Source organism: Stegodyphus dumicola, chromosome 2, assembly GCF_044657685.1.
Source record: "Stegodyphus dumicola isolate Sdum_Otavi_A_Nest chromosome 2, ASM4465768v1".
NCBI classification, from domain to species: Eukaryota; Metazoa; Arthropoda; class Arachnida; order Araneae; family Eresidae; genus Stegodyphus; species Stegodyphus dumicola.
This window is the reverse complement of record NC_140769.1, coordinates 40,678,024-40,700,014: the sequence shown is the minus strand read 5'-3', so window position 1 is coordinate 40,700,014 and position 21,991 is coordinate 40,678,024. Positions and strand designations below refer to the sequence as shown.

Below are 21,991 nucleotides of genomic sequence, written 5' to 3'. Positions count from 1 at the left end.
TTCAATCTTCCTGTATGTATTAATGAGCACCTAAAGAATTGATTTAGACATGAATACTTAGCATACAATATCTAACACAATTACTTTCTTAACATATGCATGAAGTTAATTATGAACATGTTTATGCTGCAGGGACTGGAAAGGCAAGTATTTTACACAATACTTTTTTTATCATTTTAATTTAATTCTTTAAGTATAAACTGTTATTCTAGGACTCCTTTGTTTATTTAAAAATACCTGAAGGAAAACAGCACTATCTCATATTCCAGATATAAACTGATTCAGAATCCCCAGGGAACTATGCTGATGTTGATTATGCATCTCTTGATAAAATTCTAGTTATATTTCACTCTTTGATCCTTATTTCTCACTTCACAGTTTACGATTTCTCTCAATGAACACTGCCGGTTATCTCTCAAAATGTTATTTTGTGTTACATTAGCAATTATATCAGCTGGTAAGTGATACGTAAATATTATATTATAACTTATCTATTTTTACTGTTATAAAAAATATATATTATATATATTTTTTTTATAACAGTATATGTATTTCTTACTAAACCTTGTAGAACAAAGGCGCTCGTTTTGTAAAAAAGGTGGAAAAAAGTTATACTACTGCCCAGTCTCTACACCTATAAAATTATTTCCTACTGTTTTAATTCAAGTTACATTTCAATAATTTAAATAACGTACTTTTAATTAAACTTTTAAAAATTTACGATTGGTAAATTGGAAACCTGTTTCAGTTAAATTATTTTCCAGTTACATTTAAATGTCAAATGAAGAAATGAATTTGGTGCACGCTTTTGGTGTGAAATCAACACACATACGTGCTCTTTACGGCAGAATAGTGTACAAACTGCTCCTAATAATTTTTGCATTAATCTACTTTGCACATAATATGGTCATCAAAGTAGGAATTTTTTTCTTTTCTTTGAATTGGGAATTTCATTTTCAACAGCTTCTCGAAAGTCATATATTTTCCAAAATCAATTTTAACACCATTGAGGGCTCCTCTGAAGTTTCTATCCATTCCATAATTTGGTTTGCTTGGGAAACAATTGTGAGCTCTCTGTTTAGGATCGCAATAAAATAGTGCTGTGATTATATAAGACAGGCCTCGGCATCTTTTGACCCGTGAATCCCCTAGATTACCATTTCATTTCAAGTGACCCACCTAAGTTACGAAAATAAAGTATAAAAGATAAAAATAAATTATAAAACATAAATAAGGAACGAGCAGTTGAAGAATACATAAAATTACATAAAAAATAACCTAAAATAAATAATAACAATGACATTTTTACTTGATTACAAACCAGCATGAATTTTAAAAATTGTAACAAAATTTCAAGGAGAAATCTATATGTGTGACTATGCTGATCCATAATCCATAATTAAAAAAATTGGCTTTGGTATTTTGTCTGCATTCAGTTCGACTTATAAATAAGAACAAATATTTTATCTTGCGAAATTTATTTTTACTAAGAACAGCAGCAGCTTAACTACAGAAGATACAGATGCTTGGATTCGTCTTGACGACTAACTAGAAGCCAGACTTGACTAAACTGGAGTCACAATTTTCAGAATTATGTAAGCCATTGAGATCGAAAAGGAAAATAAAGTTCAGTCAGTTATGTTTGTTTTTATAACAATCAGACTTGCAATTTTAATTTTTATGTTTTAAGTGTACTGTAATTATTTCATAATGAAATTTATCTTATTTTTCACTCAGAAAGACTGTTCAGAACTGAAAATACCACTGACCCAAAACGTCTTCTTAACACAAATATTTATTTTGATTCTAACCCAAATATGTTGCCAATGCTTAATAGTAAAATTTCTCTGAATACGTAACGATAAACCTTCTGTGAATACCTGAAGATCAAATTTCTCTGAACACGTGAAGTATTATATTAATTTCTCAGAATTTTGTGAAAGTAAAATTTCTTTAAATACTTTTCTAGTACATCTTTTACGTTCTTTTTTTGCTAAAATACTCATGATTTCACTTGTTTTAATAGCCACATCTAAAACGTGTGTTCAGAAGATAAAGCTCTCGAGGATTGTATTTGTGGCAATCTTCATGTATTGAAAGAGTCGTAGAAAATGCAATTGATGCAGTCTTAGACATTTCGCAAGTTAGTGTTTATCAGTCTTTCAGAATTTACTAAATATTAGATTGCGTGTTACATAAATAAGCGTATTACGTAAGGTTTCATTAAGCTAGCACAGATTTCCCACAAATACCTTAAGAAAGGATTATTTTCTTCATTTTAACGCCAGAATGCGCCTGGTACTTTATGCCATGGATTTATATACTTTAAATGCATTGGCTTAATTTCTTAAACATGTTTTAAGATCCCGTATATATATGTTATTATAGACATCACAAAAATACTTAAGGCAGTGTATATATGGGGTTTGACTTAAAAGTTTTAGCTCTTTACATCAATAAGTCTCTTCATGGTTACCTGGATAACTCTCCGATTTTAAAATTGCCTACTACTGGCTGAGTTAACAAGACCGCTGGCATGCTAGTAATTTGTATCATCTGCGTGATTTTTAGCATGTGTAACATGAGTACAAGTCCATTTTCCCTAGAAAGGTCATCCACGAATGCATCGTTTCCCTTAGGTAAATAGCCATAATGTACGTTGACATAATCAAATAAATAAACAAACATTTCAGAGTGTATTGAATTCGCTCTACGTACTGCAAATCGTGCCGCCTAGAATATTTTTGTGTTGTCTGTAAGAATGCATATATACGAGCATCTCAAAATATGCGCAAGAAATTTAAGCAATGTATTAAAAGTACATAAATTTAGATATAAAGTACCAGTCGCATTTTGAGATTAAAATTAATACAGTTCTTTAGCATGATAGTTTAGTAAAACTTGTGATTTCTTAGCAAAACCCCGGGCCTAACAGAGAGTTTTAATAAAAAGAACTTCCTCGATGCCGCTTCCAATGTCGCAAATTTTATAGCATTCTTTAATCTCGCATTAATTCTTCGATGCGGCCCAGATGTCTGAGACATTTGTCTATATTGCATCTAACTGACGAAAGGCCTACATTTCTATCTGATAAATTTACCTAGTTAATTAAATTGTTTTCTTTTGAAGATTTGAAGAAAAAAGATACGTGATTTCAGGGAGTGTCATACGATCGTTCATTAGTCATGCTAAGATGCATTTGAGATGTTTACCTTCTACTGCCCCATGCCCGAGTTACATTGATAAGAATAAAGAATGGGGTTCACTGAAATTATTTGATTCAGTGAATCAAATGACATGATATTTTGTTGAAACATTTAAGATATTTTTACCTATTATCTGGTAAGTACCTATTATCTATTGACAACTTAGTAAAAGAGAAATAATTTTTTGTTACTAATTTGCACGGTTTTCACTTACTTTGTTTATAACTCAACAACTGCTTTTAGCTGCAACAGTTATACTAAAATTCCACTTTTATTAGGAAACGTAAGTGCTGACTTGTTACACTAATCGTATAATATGATATTTTCCCAGTGTCATCAGCTGCAGATCTAACAAATGTAGATGATTGTCCAACTAGGGGTGTTATGGTCTGTTGAAAAGATTTCAAAGCTTATGAGCTCGTTTTCTTGGATTATAACGTACGGCTTGAAGAAAGTGAAAAAGTCCTGGAAAGAAAATGCAAGTGAGTTCTTCTATTTTCCTTCCTAGGTTTAAATATTTAAGGCTAAGCAGATTTAATAAGAAAAGAAACGCTTTTTAAAGTTCTATATTTAATTGGATGAATGTTTATAAAACTAAAATATTATACAAGCAAAAGCATGAAATACGGTTTTATTTCGTAGATTTTCCATGCAGTTTTCTTTTTTCTTCCGGCAAATATAACTCATGGCAGATGCCACACATACCAGGATACTTTTCTAGATTCTTTTGAATCTTCTTTTTTTTTCTACATTTTTCCCATCTTTTTAGTTTTTCAGAGAAATTCATCAGTTTCTACTAAGATTGACACAATATTTTACCACATTAAGACTACAGCAACCGTAAATCATTAAAACTTTGATCATTAAAATTTTATCAAAAGCGTAGTCATTTGTAAATCAAATAATCTTTCCTACAAAATTAAAAACAATTGATAATAAGCAAGCAATAGAAATATGATTTGCAATAGTATATAAAAAAATTAAATTTTGTAAAGTAAAGAAGGAGAATCTCGATACATATTGATCGATCGTAGTAAAGATAAATCAATTGGTAATCTAAGTTTATAACACTGTAGAGACATTAGGTATTTTGGAAGCAGGCAAGATGAGAAATGAGCAATAGCCTTCGCCAGGAATCGAACCACGGACCTCTGGATACCAGCCCAGGTTGCAGAACCACTCACCATGAAGGCACGTTAAGGAGGCGAGAGAAATGCCTTATATACCCCCCTTTTAAAGGGCGACTGGGATTTTTGGGGGACCCAATCCCCAAATCCTGGGTGAAGAGAATCATCATCCAACAACCCTTTTTAATTCGAACGCCGCTGTAGAGAAATTAGGTGTTTTGGAAGCAGACAAGATGAAAAATGAGCAATCGCCTTCGCCGGGAATTGAACCACAGACCTCTGGATACCGGCCCAGCGTGCAGAACCACTACACCACAAAGGCACGTTAAGAGAGCGGGAGAAATACCTTATAAAACAATGAAGTAATTCATAGATCTTTCTCTATTTTATTTTCTGCAAATATTTAAAATTTATAGTCTAGACAGTTGTATTTTATATATATATATATATACATTTCTTCTGACTTTTGTTAATTTTACATATTTATATGGAATTCTGAAATTTTACTGACTTTAATTTCGCTTCTTTTCGGTCTTTGTGGATTTGGTTCTAAATTTATTACTTTTTGTGTAAACTGATTAATTTTCATTATCATATTGCCGGGATATTTTTGTTAAAATATCCTGATATATCCCAAAAATATCCCGATAATAACCGGGATATTTTTGTTCTAAAACAAAAAATTTCTAATAGCATATATATATGTAAGATCAAAATGTATGAATCAGAATTATAATATAACTATAAACATTAATTTTTCCTCCCTATTCTAAAATCGTAAAAACTTATCTGCATTGCGTCATTCAAATTAATCATGCGATCTTACGTAACCGTTAATACCAGATGCCTCTTGACGACCAATCACCGAATTGTAAACCAAAACTTTTCTCTTCGCGTGCTTCCATTTTTCATAACTACGCACTTCAGCTTTTGCCCTCTACTCTGCTAAGATGTAATTTCGCTGGCTTGCTTTCTATCTCAACAATATCAAAAATGTAAATCTTCTGTGGAAAGGCACGACTAGAGTGCCAAGTGATTGTGGCCACAAATATCAATTGGAAATAAAAATGGAATTAAAACTGCTTCGACTGCCAAGTTCTTTAGATGTTACCAAGTTAGCATTACTAGCATACTACGCAATCAAAATCTTCTTCAATATGGGTCTCATCACGCATCGACAGTGTTCTGTCTTTTCCTTTTCCTGTGCTTTTAATATTACAATTAAGCCGGTAGGATAGTTTCCTGCAGCCTGAAACCTCAAAGGAAAATTTAATTCAGCTCTTCAAATCATCGTTTTGTGATAAATCCAAAATAATGTGAAAGAAGTGAATCATCAAATTTGTTTTTTCAGTGTTTAAAAAATAACAGATCATTCTTCTGCTGTGGTGTTTTGCAAGTGCTTCAAAAAAATAATCTCGTGTAGTGTTTACAGATTGAAAGTAATCTCTCGATAAATTGAGAAGTTCGAATGCCTAGTGAAAAGGAAATCATCAGTGAATTACCGACCGTTTAGGAATTCACCATTACAGCGGGTTCAAGGTCGATCTGAGTTAGTGTTTGCAAGTATGTGCGACAGAAAATTATTTGCACTTCCGGTTTTTCAACAGCTCAAAAATTATTCCATTCGTGTGAATCTAGCTCAGGAACTAAATTATTTAATGTGCTGCGGATTCTATAGTTTTCATTTCAACTTTGGTTAAAATTTGTTAAAATTTCTGCAATTTGTTTTGAGAAAATCTGAAATTTTTGTTCATTAATTTTTCTAATTTTTCATAATTATGTGTGAGCAAATTAAGTAGCGAATTTTAAGCTATTTAAATTATTCATAGGGAAGGATATTAAGATAAGTTTTTATGTTTTTGAAATTTTGTTGAGAATTTTGAATACGAATTTTATAATTATTCTAAAAATAAAGATGTTAAAAATAAGTGAAATTAGTACAGATAAGTAATATGAAATTATGGTAAATGCATGTTAAAATTTGTGAGTTATTGTGTGTTAAGTATAATATGATGAGGGTGTACTGGTTCCTTCAACAGAGGCCTGTAATTACCTCTGTACCAGTTTTTCCTTTTACCCTCTTCATGCAAGATAATGTTGGAGGCTCTCATGTTATGAATGCATGTAAATTTTTTATATTATTATTATTATAATTATATTTTTTATTATGGAATGTATTAGTGCAGTTCTCAAAGGCCAGTTACCTTAATGCAAGGAACGGAGGCCTTTTCAAGTAACTGTCTAGGCACCCTGGGCCACCAGTGCCTAGAACACACTGGTTAGCTCAAGAGGACAGCCCTATTGATGGATATGTTTGTTTAGAAGTATTGCAAGGCCTTCCAGTATGGTAAAATAAAGGAATTGTAAATGAAAGATGATAACGTGAAACCATAAATTCTGAAGTTAAATTTATAAGCAATTTATCAGTATGGAAATAAGTATCATAAATATTTATGTGCATTACATTTAATTATAAGTAATGATAATGTAAAAGTTTTTGTGATATTCTGTAATAACAAGAACCTTCCCTGAAGAATTATGATTATGTGAATTCTCAAACAAAAAGACTTTTGGACTGAAATGCTGAAAAATTCAATAGGAAAAATTAAAAATTTATTTAAAAAAATTGATATTTGTAAATTATACTTTACAGGACAAAAATTTTATGATTTATTTATTTTTATGATTTTTCATTTGCTAGTGCTTTAACTCTTTTTCTTTAAAAAGGCTTCTCTGTCGCTACGCCTTTTTCTTTTTGAAGGGGGGAATATGTAAGATCAAAATGTATGAATCAGAATTATAATATAACTATAAACATTAATTTTTCCTCTCTATTCTAAAATCGTAAAAACTTATCTGCATTGCGTCATTCAAATTAATCATGCGATCTTACGTAACCGTTAATACCAGATGCCTCTTGACGACCAATCACCGAATTGTAAACCAAAACTTTTCTCTTCGCGTGCTTCCATTTTTCATAACTACGCACTTCAGCTTTTGCCCTCTACTCTGCTAAGATGTAATTTCGCTGGCTTGCTTTCTATCTCAACAATATCAAAAATGTAAATCTTCTGTGGACAGGCACGACTAGAGTGCCAAGTGATTGTGGCCACAAATATCAATTGGAAATAAAAATGGAATTAAAACTGCTTCGACTGCCAAGTTCTTTAGATGTTACCAAGTTAGCATTACTAGCATACTACGCAATCAAAATCTTCTTCAATATGGGTCTCATCACGCATCGACAGTGTTCTGTCTTTTCCTTTTCCTGTGCTTTTAATATTACATATATATATATATACAGGATGAATCTGAACAAGTGGCCAAATCTTTAGGGAGGGTTAGAAGGTAGATATAGTAAGAGCAATATTCGCCATCAAATGTATGGTCGGAACGCAAGTTGTGAGAAATTAAAGGGTAGCTTTCCGCTGTCACATTTATAGAATTAACAGAAGAATGAGAGGATACGTCAGAAAATATTTTAGTGACAGGACTGTACCCTGTACCTGATGTACATGCTCAAAGAAATGGCTCAAAAGACCTTCTGCCAACTGTAATGCAGGCTTCACACCTGAGGGATAGTGACTGACGCACAGTTGTGAAGGCACCAGGCATTTCTCGAATATCGCTAGCAACAACGGCAATCCTGGTGACTATATCTACATTGCTTCAACGGGGCATTCTTAGATTGCGCTTTCCATATGGCTCCACAGAGAAAATGTCCAAACACGAGTGATCTAGGTGCCGAAGCTATGGGACTAACACCTCGTAAATTTTGTGGTTTGTACTGTTGAGACATTAAGTATTTTTGAAAGCAGGAATGGTGAAAAATGAGCAATGCCTTCACCGGGACTCGAACCACGAACCTCTCGAATACGCGCCGAGCTTGCTGAGCATCAGTTACACCACGAAGGCATGCTAACAAGACAGGAGGATAACCTTACAGTATAATCATCCATCCTCTCGGTAGAAATTGCCGTTAGGTGCGAGGACCGACCGTTTTATACCATTTATAATGCCACCTAATGGCTCACGGTTTGCGTTTCGACCATGCATTCTATGACGAATACTGTTCGTATAGCTGCTTCCTAAACCTTTGTCCTCTTGTTCAAATTTACTCTGTATAACTAAGAGATGAAATTTAAATTATGAAAGGTAGGCCGCTCCTCGAAAGGAAACACACAAAACAAAATCCTTGAACATTTCAAAATATAAAAATATTTGAAAAAATATAAGTAATATTAGCAAACTACTTTCGATTTAAGACACAATAACACGCCGAATAAATACTAATTCAGAAGTCAAACAACAAAAATCAGCGTTATACCTACAAAATTTTCACAGGACTAGTTTCGATGGTTTTACCGAACCATCATCTTCAGCTGCAAAACCGCAAATGAACAAGATAGGAAATAATGATTAGATAAGATAAGAAAGCCTGAACAAGAATAAGCAAGTGGCGCCATCTGTTGGCGAAACCAGAACTAAAACATAATTTCTCTAAAAGCCGAAGGCAAATTTGGATTGGAATTAGGATCGTTAACTAGAACAGAAAGATTTTTATGAATGTGAAATGCCTCTAGAAAATCCAGTTCTCCAATGGAAGATGTTTTTTGAATAATTTTGGCAGCAGAAAAATTGAAAGTGTGATTTTCGGACCAGCAATGTTGAGCAACAGAAGACTTCTGCGTTTCCTTTTTTCTAACATATGCCTCATGTTCTTTGACGCGAAATTTTAAGGCTCTCTTAGTTTGGCCAATGTAAATTAAACCACACTGGCAAGGAATCCTATAAATACCCCAGGAATTCATATCCGGAATGGGGTCCTTGAGTATAGAAGTTGGAATTTTATTAATGGGAGAATAAACAACCCGAAAGTTAAATTTCTGCAAAATATGTGCAACTTTATAGCTAATTGATGGAAAGAAGGGAATGACAACAGAATTTTTATAATCTCCTAAAATAAGAGTGTGGCTTTTAGTGTGTTCAGATGAGAATTTTTTAACTGCTTGATTAATAATGTTGGGTGAAAAGCCCCTGTCAAAAGCCCCTTATCCCATCTGTTGCGAATTGTGCCAGATTATATGCTCTTCCCAAAATTCATAAAAGTGGTATTCCTTTCCGCCCTATTGTATCAAATTTAGGTACTGCCTCGTATCCTTTAGCTAAATATTTAGTTTCTAGATTTTCAACTCTATTAGACAATAACATTTACACCATAAAAAATTCAATAGAGTTTGTAAAAAAGATTAAAAACATTTCTCCTAGTAATTTACTCATGGTTTCTTTTGATGTAAAATCATTATTCACTAGTGTCCCAGTGGAGGGTGCATTAAGATGTCTAGAAACCAGACTTCGCGAATTTCATTTCTCTTGCATCGAAATTGAGGAGCTAATTTCTCTCACTCAACTCTGTTTGAAACAAACACATTTTGTTTTCCAAAATAAATATTACAAGCAAACTGAGGGATTAGCCATGGGAAGCCCCCTCAGTCCCATCCTGGCTGATATCTACATGCATTATTATGAATCAAAATTGTTTGAAACTTTAAACTTCCCGGCATGGTTCCGCTACGTAGACGATACTTTTACCCTGTTTGAAGGTAATAAAGATGATTTAAATAAAGTTCTTTCAACAATGAATTCTATTGATCCTGCTATACAGTTCACTTTTGAACTTGAGACTTGCAATTCTCTTCCGTTTCTCGACATTCTGGTCACACGTAACACATCCAACTTCAGTACTACAGTTTACCGTAAACCTTCATCGGTTTGCCTTCCACCACACTTTAAATCATGTCATCCGACTAAACAAAAGTTAGCTTCATTTTATTCCTATGTTTTCCGTGCTCTTCAAGTTTGCTCCTCCAAACTAGCCCTTGATGAAGAACTAAATTATTTAAAAGCAATAGCCATTGACAGGGGCTTTTCACCCAACATTATTAATCAAGCAGTTAAAAAATTCTCATCTGAACACACTAAAAGCCACACTCTTATTTTAGGAGATTATAAAAATTCTGTTGTCATTCCCTTCTTTCCATCAATTAGCTATAAAGTTGCACATATTTTGCAGAAATTTAACTTTCGGGTTGTTTATTCTCCCATTAATAAAATTCCAACTTCTATACTCAAGGACCCCATTCCGGATATGAATTCCTGGGGTATTTATAGGATTCCTTGCCAGTGTGGTTTAATTTACATTGGCCAAACTAAGAGAGCCTTAAAATTTCGCGTCAAAGAACATGAGGCATATGTTAGAAAAAAGGAAACGCAGAAGTCTTCTGTTGCTCAACATTGCTGGTCCGAAAATCACACTTTCAATTTTTCTGCTGCCAAAATTATTCAAAAAACATCTTCCATTGGAGAACTGGATTTTCTAGAGGCATTTCACATTCATAAAAATCTTTCTGTTCTAGTTAACGATCCTAATTCCAATCCAAATTTGCCTTCGGCTTTTAGAGAAATTATGTTTTAGTTCTGGTTTCGCCAACAGATGGCGCCACTTGCTTATTCTTGTTCAGGCTTTCTTATCTTATCTAATCGTTATTTCCTATCTTGTTCATTTGCGGTTTTGCAGCTGAAGATGATGGTTCAGTAAAACCATCGAAACTAGTCCTGTGAAAATTTTGTAGGTATAACGCTGATTTTTGTTGTTTGACTTCTGAATTAGTACTTTCGATTTATTTGCCCAAACATAAATCAAATTATTTGCTAATTTTTCAGCTTACTTATAAGGTATTTCTTCCTTATAAGGTATTTATTTCTTTCTTTTAGCATGCTTTCGAGCTGTAGAGAGGTTGGTGGAAGGGGAAGAGGGGTGGGAAGCCCTCGAACACGTCCTCCCCGGGGTACTCTCCATCCAAATTGGGGATGGAATTGAGCTAAATAGCACTGTCACCTGTAAGGTGCTCAACTCTGTTGCCAACGACAGGCGTAAACTTGCGCTGCTTGCCACGAGGAATTTCGTGGGCTTGGGCTGAAGATAGTTCAGTCAAGTTGGCATTAGCAACAACAACAACAAATTTAAGTTTCTACATCTTCCCCTGCGTTTCTCGGAACATTACAAATTGGTTAAGTAAACACTGTTATTCCTCTGTTAACCACTAGTTCTCTTAAAACGCCATAAAATCTTTTAGTGAATGTTACCAATCCCTATCCACCGAAAACACAAGAATAACCACTGCAAAAAAAGTGCAGTGTACAAATAATTTAAATAAATTCGAACAGAAAGCTGGTAAGCGGTTTATATTGATGAATCTCGAGGATTACCATAAAAAATTTGATAAAAACCAAAAGTTTAAATGTTTTTATAGATATTTTAAATCAAAATCATAGAATATTTATAACTAACAGAATAAAATGGTAAATTTGAAAATTTACTAATTTCTCAGGTTTTACAGTAATATTACCTTTATTTAAAGCAAATATATGCAAATCTTTAATCACCATTATAGCAATATTATAATTTAATATATAAGTTTTATATAACATATATAAGTTTAACATATATAAGTTTTAGAAATTTCATTGTGAATCTTCCGGATTCCTACTCTATGAATACCGAGAATTAAGAGAAAATAAAACTTTCTTGTTTTATCTTACGTTTTCTTTGATTAATACGCGAACTTTATCTTCTGTAAATTCAGGAATACGATGTCAGTTATGAAATGTGCAATAGACTTTGCAAAAACATGTTCAAACTATTTGGAAAACCCCTATTATTTGGCTCTTTAAGATCTCTACTCCACTTTGAATAACATTTGTGACAAGAATAATGCCATTAGACGATGTAAGTTTGACTTTTTTGCTATTATAATAAAACTTTGATTTTGTTATAAATTCATTTTTGTACTTTTAAGGTATGCTTGTTCCATTTTCTGAAAGAAAAGCATTAATACGAAATTTTCTTTAGCGAAATGACATAAAGCGAAGAAGAAACTTCCATCAATTTTAGAGAAAATACAATTTACCTAAGCCTGAAATCTAATTTGATAAATTTATTCCAATCGATATGTAAGACTTAATCAAGTAATATCAGCTTAAAAGTAATGGGCAGGGTAGAGGTGATTTTAAAAGTTCGCAGCATCTTAAAGGTACAAGAAACAAGATATATATAATTTAGTTTCAACTTCTTGAATAAGGATGACAGCAAATTCCTTAGAAGAAACTATTAGATATTTTTTCTTCTTTTTCTATGTTATGGCGAGATGCGCAAGAACTATCTGCTTGAGGCAGAAATACCTTCACAGCCGACTTATTTAGTGCAAATTTGCTCGTATTTACTTAGACATTGGAATCTTGAGTAGACTGTTAGAGAGTCTTCTACAGTACTTAGTGAATTTTAATGTTATTATCTGAGAATTAATTTAAATATATTGTTGCTTAAACTCGTTTTTTTTTCGTTTGGATAAGGTACAGTACGTATTTGCTAGCGGAAAGTTTTGGGCAGATAAAAAGTGCGTTTTTCCCGTTTCTATTATACCGACCACTTTAGGAGTCAAAGGTCGGCAGTCAGCTGCCTTCTCCTTCCCTTACCTTTCGGGGGTGAGCATGTGGTTTGCTAGTTTGGAGGCGAATAGCTCTAAAGAGCGTCGCAACTTGACAGATGTATTGGTTGAAAACATTATTTTTTGTTTGCGCGGAAAAAGGGATTTGCCACTTCAAAACAGAGGACTTATTTTCTTCGAATCTCGGAGGTTAGTTATTGTCTTTGTTCTAGTTGGTTAGAGGGAGTTCAAGCTTTGTGTTGGATTGAAGAGATAAATTTAAAGATATTTTGAGCCAATAGTGAATATAAAGACATCCGTATTTTGAGCGTCATCAAAGTTTTAAAAGTTGTTGTTCGTGAGTAGATTCTTAGCAGATTTTACAGAAAGAAATAAAAAAGGAACAAAGAGAAGGGAATTTTACTGCCTCCTCCGTGGTTTCTGAGCTGCAGAGACCAGTCAGAGTGCGTTGCGGGCTCCACAAGGGAAAAAAAAAGGCAGCTGGACGAACGACCTTTGACTCCATAGTGGTCGCTCCGATGGGAACGGAATAAACCCGCCTTTTAGTTTTACAAAACTTTCCGCTAGCAAAATAAGAGCTTTACCGTATTCAAACCAAAATAAAAATTCACTAAGCCCTGTAAAATAATACGCAACAATTCTACACAACAATTTCGGAAAAAACCCGCCTTTTAGCTACAGAAAACTCCGCTAGCAAATTAAGAGCTTTACTGTATTCAATCAAAAAAAAAAAAAAAAAAAGAGTTTAAACAACAATATATTAAAATTAATTCTCAGATAATAACATTAAAATTCACTAAGTACTGTAACATAATGCATAACAATTCTACACAATATGAAAAGCCACCGGAAGAATCTCTTGCGTTAAATGTAAATGGATTAGCTTCATCGAGTGCTCAGTCAATGGGTGGTACAGTCGCGCTTGGCTTGTGCAAACGCTTACCTTCCCTTTACCATCTCAGCATAGTTTGTACTCATCAAATAAAAGAAGTTATTAAAACCCACAGCTATGTCAGAAGGTCTTTTTATCGAGGTTGAAGATTCATCGTCTGCTTCGCTGAAAACGGAAAGCTTGAAATAGAGCAGTAGAAGTTGAATGAGAAGCCTCTTTCATTTTTACTTCCTTGTACGAGTAATCGCGAAAAGATTCAGGCAGCATATTTCAACGAAAATATCCATTTTGACCGCTATCGAATGCAATTTAACGATGTTTTTGCGTGATATCTGTACGTAAGGACAAGATTAAATACTCTTTTCCTTCAAAACAATTTATAAAACTGCTTTAAAATTAATTCTGAAGAGAATTTTTCGTGGCGTCTGTACGAACGTATGTACGTACGTACGTATCTCGCGTAACTCAAAAACGAGTAGCTTCAGAACTTTGAAATTTTGTACATAGGACTGCTATAACATGTAGATGTGCACCTCGTATTTTGGTTGCAATCGGCCGCACCAAACGTATATAAATATATTTATATATATATCCACTCTGTTACCCGGCTCAGTGATCTCAGTTTCTTTACTCTTATATGTTTGCAAATTGAACATTTTTTGCTTTAAAAATGATTGAATTACGTTGTTTTTATCTTCCGGTTAAGGATTTTATGCCTTTAGTAAATCTATGGGCAATAATTTTAGAATTATCAGCAATTTTAAAGTTGTTTAATTGCCGCTAAGACTTTATTTAATGGCGGCCATTGATATTTAGATTTGAAACAGGAGACTAGTGAATTTGTTGCCAATCTAGAGAAACTTAGCTTCAAACCAACAACAAAGATAACGCATTTATTTATTATTGCCAATTAAATCATGCTTAATTCTTTCTGGAATTTTTTCGAGGAAATAAGTGTTTGAGATTTACTTCGTAATTTTTTATATAGATTTTTTGAGTTTTTATGTATTTTTGCCTTCTCGCGAAGTGAGAACTGAATTAATTGAATGAGAAATACTCAATCGTCTGTGAAAAACTGTTTCTTTTTTGTTTTGTTTGCTTAATTTCTTTTATACATCATTCTACCTTTATTATAGTATTTGAATAGAACATGTGGCAACGATTAGATAATTCTATTCTTTAAATGATATAAATTTTGTGCATTATGAGTTATAATATGAACGAAATATATAAGTTAACTGTTATATAATTATTGGATTATATAACAGTTAACTTAGTTTCCGTTATATAATTATTATATAAGTTAACTGTTATATAATTATTAATACTGTTAAATAAATCTAGCCCCAGAGTGTCGCTATGGTAAACAAATACTAGAGTGAATTTTAAAGAATGCATTTATTCTGTTGTGGTTTATGCGCTGTCGGCGAAGTAGATTTAATTCAATCCAATAAGTTTAAATGAAATGCAAGAAAAAATGCGTATAATTTAATATTTCGTGCAAGGAAGTCATGTGGTGTACACATCAGATTTTTTATAACATAAAACCAACCCCCTTTAGTTTACATATTGTGAAGAAACTTCATGTAACACTTTTTTCTGCGTAAACTACAGAAATTTCTATTGGAAGTTAAAAGCAAGAGTTAAATACGTATAACTCTTTTAAGCAACATATATACGTTAAATTATTATTCTACTTCCTTTCAACCAGCTAATACGGGTTTTGGCTTGCATAATTTAACATCATTATTGACTAAAATATTTTAGTTTCACTTTTACCGTGGTATGAATTTTCTCCTCATCCAACGACAGAAAACCTTACTAATTTACAATTTGTCGGAAATTACCAAACCCAATAACCATATCATCACAGAAAATGTGGTGCAGAATGTATCTCACTTTGCGACTGAGTTAGCGCTGCAAGAAAAGTGAAGCTTCTTGTCAGTTTTGAAGGCGAATATCCAAAGAACGAATCCGAAGATTTACTGTTTCCATCAAATTTTCCATCGTGTAAGTACATGCGTAAGCAGTGTTATGCATTAATTTTGAAATGTGGCATTTTAGAAAGTTTTTTAATAAACATATTACTATTTCTAAGTTCAAAAGAGGAAATAATCAAATTAAATAAGTGACTTAAGCTACTCTTACACAGTAAAGTTAGAAATTTATCTTGTTTGTTTTTTACATTTGCACATGTATACTTTTGTGTTTTTAGATGAATGTAAGTGCTCTTCTTATTTCATGACTTTTATTTCAGCGTACATAGAAAATGCCAAGTGTCTAAATAAACAAAACTCGCAGCTGGATGAGAAATGCGGTGAACGGCCACAGTATAATGAATATGGAAATTCGACTAAGGAGATATGTTCGTACGTATAACTTTGGTCATTGCATTAGTAAATATATAGTGAAACATTTCAAGAAGTACTTTTAAGAGGGACTGACAAGTCTTTAAATTCAATACACTTTATTCTAACGAAGGGATAATTTTTTTCCAATGCCGGGCGTTAGCCATTATTAGGCTTTAGCCACTACTCATGCTGGAAGCGGTAGGCACTTTATTATGGATTCACTCAATAGGTGGACTACCGTTGCCTCCTATTGAAGGGAAAGACAATTTACATCTATGCCTCCTCGGGTGTTTGAATCCGGACCCTTTGGTACAGCACTTAGACTCACTAGTTACTTTCCCATTTGGCACGAACGAAATTTGGAATTCTGGGAATTTGGAACGTTCTGGGAATATTTTTTTTAAATTTCGAATATTGATTAAATATATGGTTATTTAATATAAGTGTGCAAACTAACTAAAATGAAGAAACTCCTAGGAAATATTTCAAACGTTTTAAAAAATAGGAAATTATATAAAATATTTAAGAATATTATATATTTATTAGACACATCATATGGTTATTTCAGTTGCATATACTTTTACTTTCGTAGTACTATAAAATTGTTATACACTTAACCCTTGCAACGAACTGAAAGTTTCAGGCTACTTCAAAATTTACTGAAAAATGCGAAATTACGCTAAGAATATTTTTGTAGAGGTTATGCTTTTTTGTCAGGGTTTAAATTCTGAAACGAAAATTCAAAATAAAAGAAAATTGAAACGAGTAATGTATGGCTTTTCGAATTTTTTATTTACTCGTTGCAAAATCTGAAGTAATTTTGACTGTTTCTTATTCAGTCGAAATACCTATGATTCCGGTTATCAGAAGTGATAAGAAATATTCTCAATGAAAGATTAAGAAAGTTATATGTGCAATCAACAACATATTCTGCAGCCAGATAAAAGTTTCTTTTGGCAGAAAATGTGCGTAATAAGTTGTTGAAATTCTGATTGCAGTTCTGAGTCATTCTATTCAAGTATCTGAGAATAAGCCTTTATCACAAAAACTCATATATGTAGATTTAATGATGCTCAAAGCAGATTTTAGAAGACCAAAAGATGTCTATTTCTGATAGGTATAGTCTACATATTTTTATTTTCTTGTTAGAGCAACCATGGGAAAATTAAGCTATAACCGCAGGCTGCATACTTTATAAATTTTCTCTATTTCTGTAGAAATCAGCTCCATAACTCTGTAAGTTTTCGATAAATTTATATTTTAATTACTAGTCCTATTTTGACCATGATGAACACATTCTCATTACTTAACTGTTTCCTTTTCCTAAATGTCTTTTATTTCGACTTTAAAATCTCCATCTCCAAAATATTTATCATATTACAGCTCTCCGCGTTTCATTGATCTCTCATACATTTGATATTCTCCCGATTACTTTCATATTTCTAACTGATTCCCTACGATTCATGCATACAAGTTTTTTTGATTTCCTGCTGAAAACTTTAAAGGATTAGGACATTATTTCCAAGTCCAAAATATTCCCATTAATCAATAGAAATGGTAGACACATATACATTCAATGGTGTATTGACAGATAACAGCACATTCTGTATTTTTTTAGACACAAAAATCTTTGGAACCTTCTTTCATGTTCTGATCAGATGTGTATTATACAGTTGCCATTAGACTGCTTTCGTACAAAATGTTGATGGCAACTTCAATAATGATAAGCTATATTTGATATTAATAGCAAGTTGAATGTAAACAAAAACCTTTTACCAGATGCGTATCCATTTTTAATAAATCTTACACCAAACATCAGGAAAGAACTTAAAATATTGTTTTTTCATTCCGAAGATTCGAAGAAAGTTCTTCGGTAAATTTACATTTATAAGTTAAGTTAAATTTAGGGAAAATTCAAATTTAGAGTCTAGTTTAACTTCAAGTCAGTTTCGAAACACACTGAGTAGCAGAGAATCAAGAAGATATGAGCTAAAGTTGCAATGTCAAAATTATTTCCTTTTATCTCTTATGTATTTTCTTTTCATCTCTTGAATGCTGTCGGCAGCCCGGTCTACGTAATTTTTTTTATTTTGATTAGGTTACAGTCCTTACATTCACATCATTAGTAGTTCGAGGTCCAGTGTGATAGAGATTACCAGAAAATAATCGCTTTTTATTTTCCTTAGAGCTTAATTTTAGCCCCTTGGAATAATTCGAATAAAGCAACAAAGATTCATAAGTAAATAAAGTGCAGTAAAAAACCAGGTTTTTATAAAACTTAAGCATAAACAAAGCATGAAACAAATGTACGTAACATCGAAAAAACGCTAAGATATGTAAACAAAAATCCCAGTGTTGCTAGCTACAATTTGCAAAATTACGCTAAATAATACCTACCTGGAACAAGTAAAATTTGGGTCTAGAATTATACAAAAGATTACATAGTATTAATGGACTCAAATAAAGGAAACAATAAGAATTATGACAGGGAAATAGGTAACGGTAATGTTTACATTTATCTTGAACCGTTTAAAATAAGCTTTAGTTTAGTGAGTGTTCCCTTCAGATGAAATAAGTAGGCTAGTACTTCTCTTCTAATAATCATAAACCTAAAAATAAACTATTTTTGAATTTTTGAATCGCACAGAACTGATCTTTCAAGCTAGGGCAATAAAAAATTCGAAATAATCAAGTTAACATATACAGATACCTATATATACCTACTATATATACCTACTGTACTATTAAGTGTTAATTATAATATGACTGAAAAAAGGTTTGATTCATTTACGAATAAGATTGAGATTTATCTCGTTCTGCATATATACATATCATCTACGTAGAACGGAGTTTCAATACATATCATACGTAGAACGGAGTTTTCAAGTTTAAATTTTTTAATTTACTGCACTTTTCTGATATCTTCCATTTTAATTATTAATTGTAATAAGCTATTAAAATTTTGTATGCTGTTTTAAAATGTTTCAAAATTAAATTTAAAATGGGTAGAAGTTACTCTTAAATTAGGACTGCAATATAATTTACCTCCAGAACTGCAATAGACCTTTTTGTTTTTAAATTTAACTCAAAAGATAAATTTTCTGCATATTTGTTATATTATTTTGAGCAAGAAGTAAGCTAATCATTTTACTTTTCTGAATAGATTCAAACTAATTCGAAGTCTAACTGATCCTCTGCATTAATTAAAATGGAATATTCGGAGGTAAAGCGCGATAAATCATTTCTTGAAATATTACAAGAAATCCGTTTATTTTTTTTAGAACTCTAAAAAAAGGTTAAAATGTTATTATGAAGACATTGAAGAGAAATGCGGAACAGAAGCTGTACTGGTAACAAAGGAAAGAATATCACCCATTACCAAGCTCTGGGACAGAGAATGCAGTGAACTGTAGTTCTAACATATACAACTGTTATAAAATATATATGCTGAATCGCTTGAACGCGAAATTGCTTTAAATAAGTAAATGTATTAATTTGGCTTTCATACTTTTAAGCTTACTATTATTATTCTTTGATTAATAAAATTTGTTTTATCCTTCATCTCTATACCTTATTGCTATCTTATTTATGTTTAAATTTCTTTAGATGACAGATATAACGGAACTCACATGTGAACGATTTAGAATTTGATGTCTATTAACTCTTGCTCATTGGGAATCATTTACCTTGCTATCAGAAGTTAAACCTTTACAGGCAATGTACTTGTTTGCAACATTGTATATTAGTCAAGTGTAATCCCGTTTTTATCTCAAAGCGACATTTTTGCTTAGTACAGCAATTAAAATCATTTAACACAGTTGAATTTAAAACCCTTAGCATGCAGGAAGCATCCATTAAATGTAAACTATTCACTGATTAGGCGATGTTTTCATGGATAATCAGTGAAGGGTTTACGTTTAGAGCTCTCTTATCAAGTCTGTTCGAGATCTTAATTTCTTATACAGGCTACTCGAAATGACTAATTCGGTATTAAAAGGGCTTTTGGTTTTTAAACTTACAAACACAGCATGAGAAGTAATATGTTAAAATAAAAGGAAGTCATCTAGACATTTTTAGAAGAGTTCTGCGTGTTTTTTATTTTGGTACCTTAAACATGTGAACACGACTGTCTACAAAACTGTAGCAATGATGTTTTATAAATAAGAAAGCCTTGTAAGCAAAGGTGGTCTGAATAACACTTTTTATCTAACTTTTAACTAACTTTATCCGGGAACTTAGAAAGTTACCTTTTAACTAACTTTCTAAGTTCGCGGATTTGACTCATTTAGGATTCCCTTTAGTTTGCGTGTTACTTTTTAAGTGCAGATCAATAAGCCGTCTAATGCTCTGCAGCTTCTGCTCCTCGCTGCTTCATCGAAGAAGCGCACCTTTCGTCATAAACGGTTCTTCTGAAATTAAAATATTTAGAGATTTATTTCTTCTTCTGATGTAGTATAAGCACGTGTCTTACTTTTGAGAAACTATGCTGATTTGAAATCAGGTTTTGAAATCATTCGGAATAACTCTATATCTCTAAATAAAAGTTACTGTTGAGTTTCAGCGATTACCACTACAGTCAAAATTTCAGAATTTGAACAGCAAACAATTCCCAAGAGTATCCTAAAATTTCATGATATCCGTAAAAAAAGCTTGCCTCTTTTTATTTAACTCTGAAGAGATTCTGTTGATAATTTTACTTTAATAACTGCTTGAAGACCTTAATGCGTTTCTTAATAACTATGAAAGAGAACGAAAGAAGCTGTTTGTTTCAAGAACTTGGAACACAATCATGCTATAGCTATTCAAACATTTTACTATAGACACCGGAGGAACGTGTAACATGTTAGATTTCGTATTTTACATATTATTTTTAATTAAAAATACGAAAGTTATAAATCTTTGCCTTATTTAGTATATTTTTGTGACTATATGTCTATGACCAACGTTTGAGGACATAAAGCAGGGCAAGGGCTTTTGTGGACGCGATGTATAATGAATCTAAACAATTAGGCCCAAATTCTAATGCATAAAATTTAAGCTAGCACTGTTTTCATTTGCAGAATTGATTATTCTAAACATAAAATAGCATCTTTTATTATCTCGCGAATGTGATAAGCAGAAGCTGAAAAGTCACCATTTAGTAGCCTGTCCGCATTATTAAAGTAGAAACGAAACGAATATAAGATTTTTAAGGTTTAAAGACTTCTTTTGTTAACTGTGATTTACATCTTGTAATACGGCTTAAATACATAGTTATTTTAACTTACAGTAATTAAATGGGTGAATTTTTTTTTAACTGTCCATATTTCTTATTTTATTCTTTTAATGTGATTTCTCGCAGTGCGCAAAAGCAAATCGATTCTTTATCTCTTTAAGCTGATTTTTTTTTTTTTTTTTTTTTTTTTTTTGATGTATCAGTCGTTAGCATGACTATAAAGCATTCTGTTCATTACGTGCTTCTACAAGCATTACAAAATAAAACAATAAAAAATAAACTGTTACTGTTTCTCACGTGCGCTTTTTTTTATTTATTTGTTTTTTATTAAAAGCTAATTGATCTGAACTGGATTTATGCCAGTATAGTTAGAAGAAGCATAAATATTAGCCGCTGCACTTCATCAGAGACACTTACAAAATAAAAACTTTTATGAGCAGTTAAATAACGGTGAATTTACCAAAATGAATTTAGTAAATTAATCATTATTACTGTAGGTATTTTATAGCTACAGTAAAACTGAAAACTATAAACAATTGGGTTAAAATAACACGCGGAACAACGAGTATTTTAGAAGTCAAACAACAAAACATCAGCGTTATATTTGAAAATTTTTCAGCACTTGTTACCAAAAGGCAAATGAACGTTCGTTTGCACTTTGGTAGCTGATGATTAATTAAAACCATCGAAACC

The 21,991-nt window shown here is 32.3% G+C and overlaps 1 long non-coding RNA gene across 2 annotated transcripts; it reads left to right on the top strand.

The window, feature by feature from the left end:
• The first annotated feature begins 377 nt into the window (after positions 1–377).
• On the top strand, positions 378–19,644 carry LOC118183715 (uncharacterized). Of its 2 annotated transcripts, XR_004757280.2 has the most exons (5): positions 378–457; positions 3,538–3,688; positions 11,980–12,122; positions 15,990–16,101; positions 19,365–19,644. It is a non-coding gene; the product is annotated as an uncharacterized LOC118183715 (long non-coding RNA). The 2 variants fall into 2 exon arrangements; XR_015039300.1 differs by lacking the exon at positions 11,980–12,122.
• Positions 19,645–21,991: the final 2,347 nt, after the last annotated feature.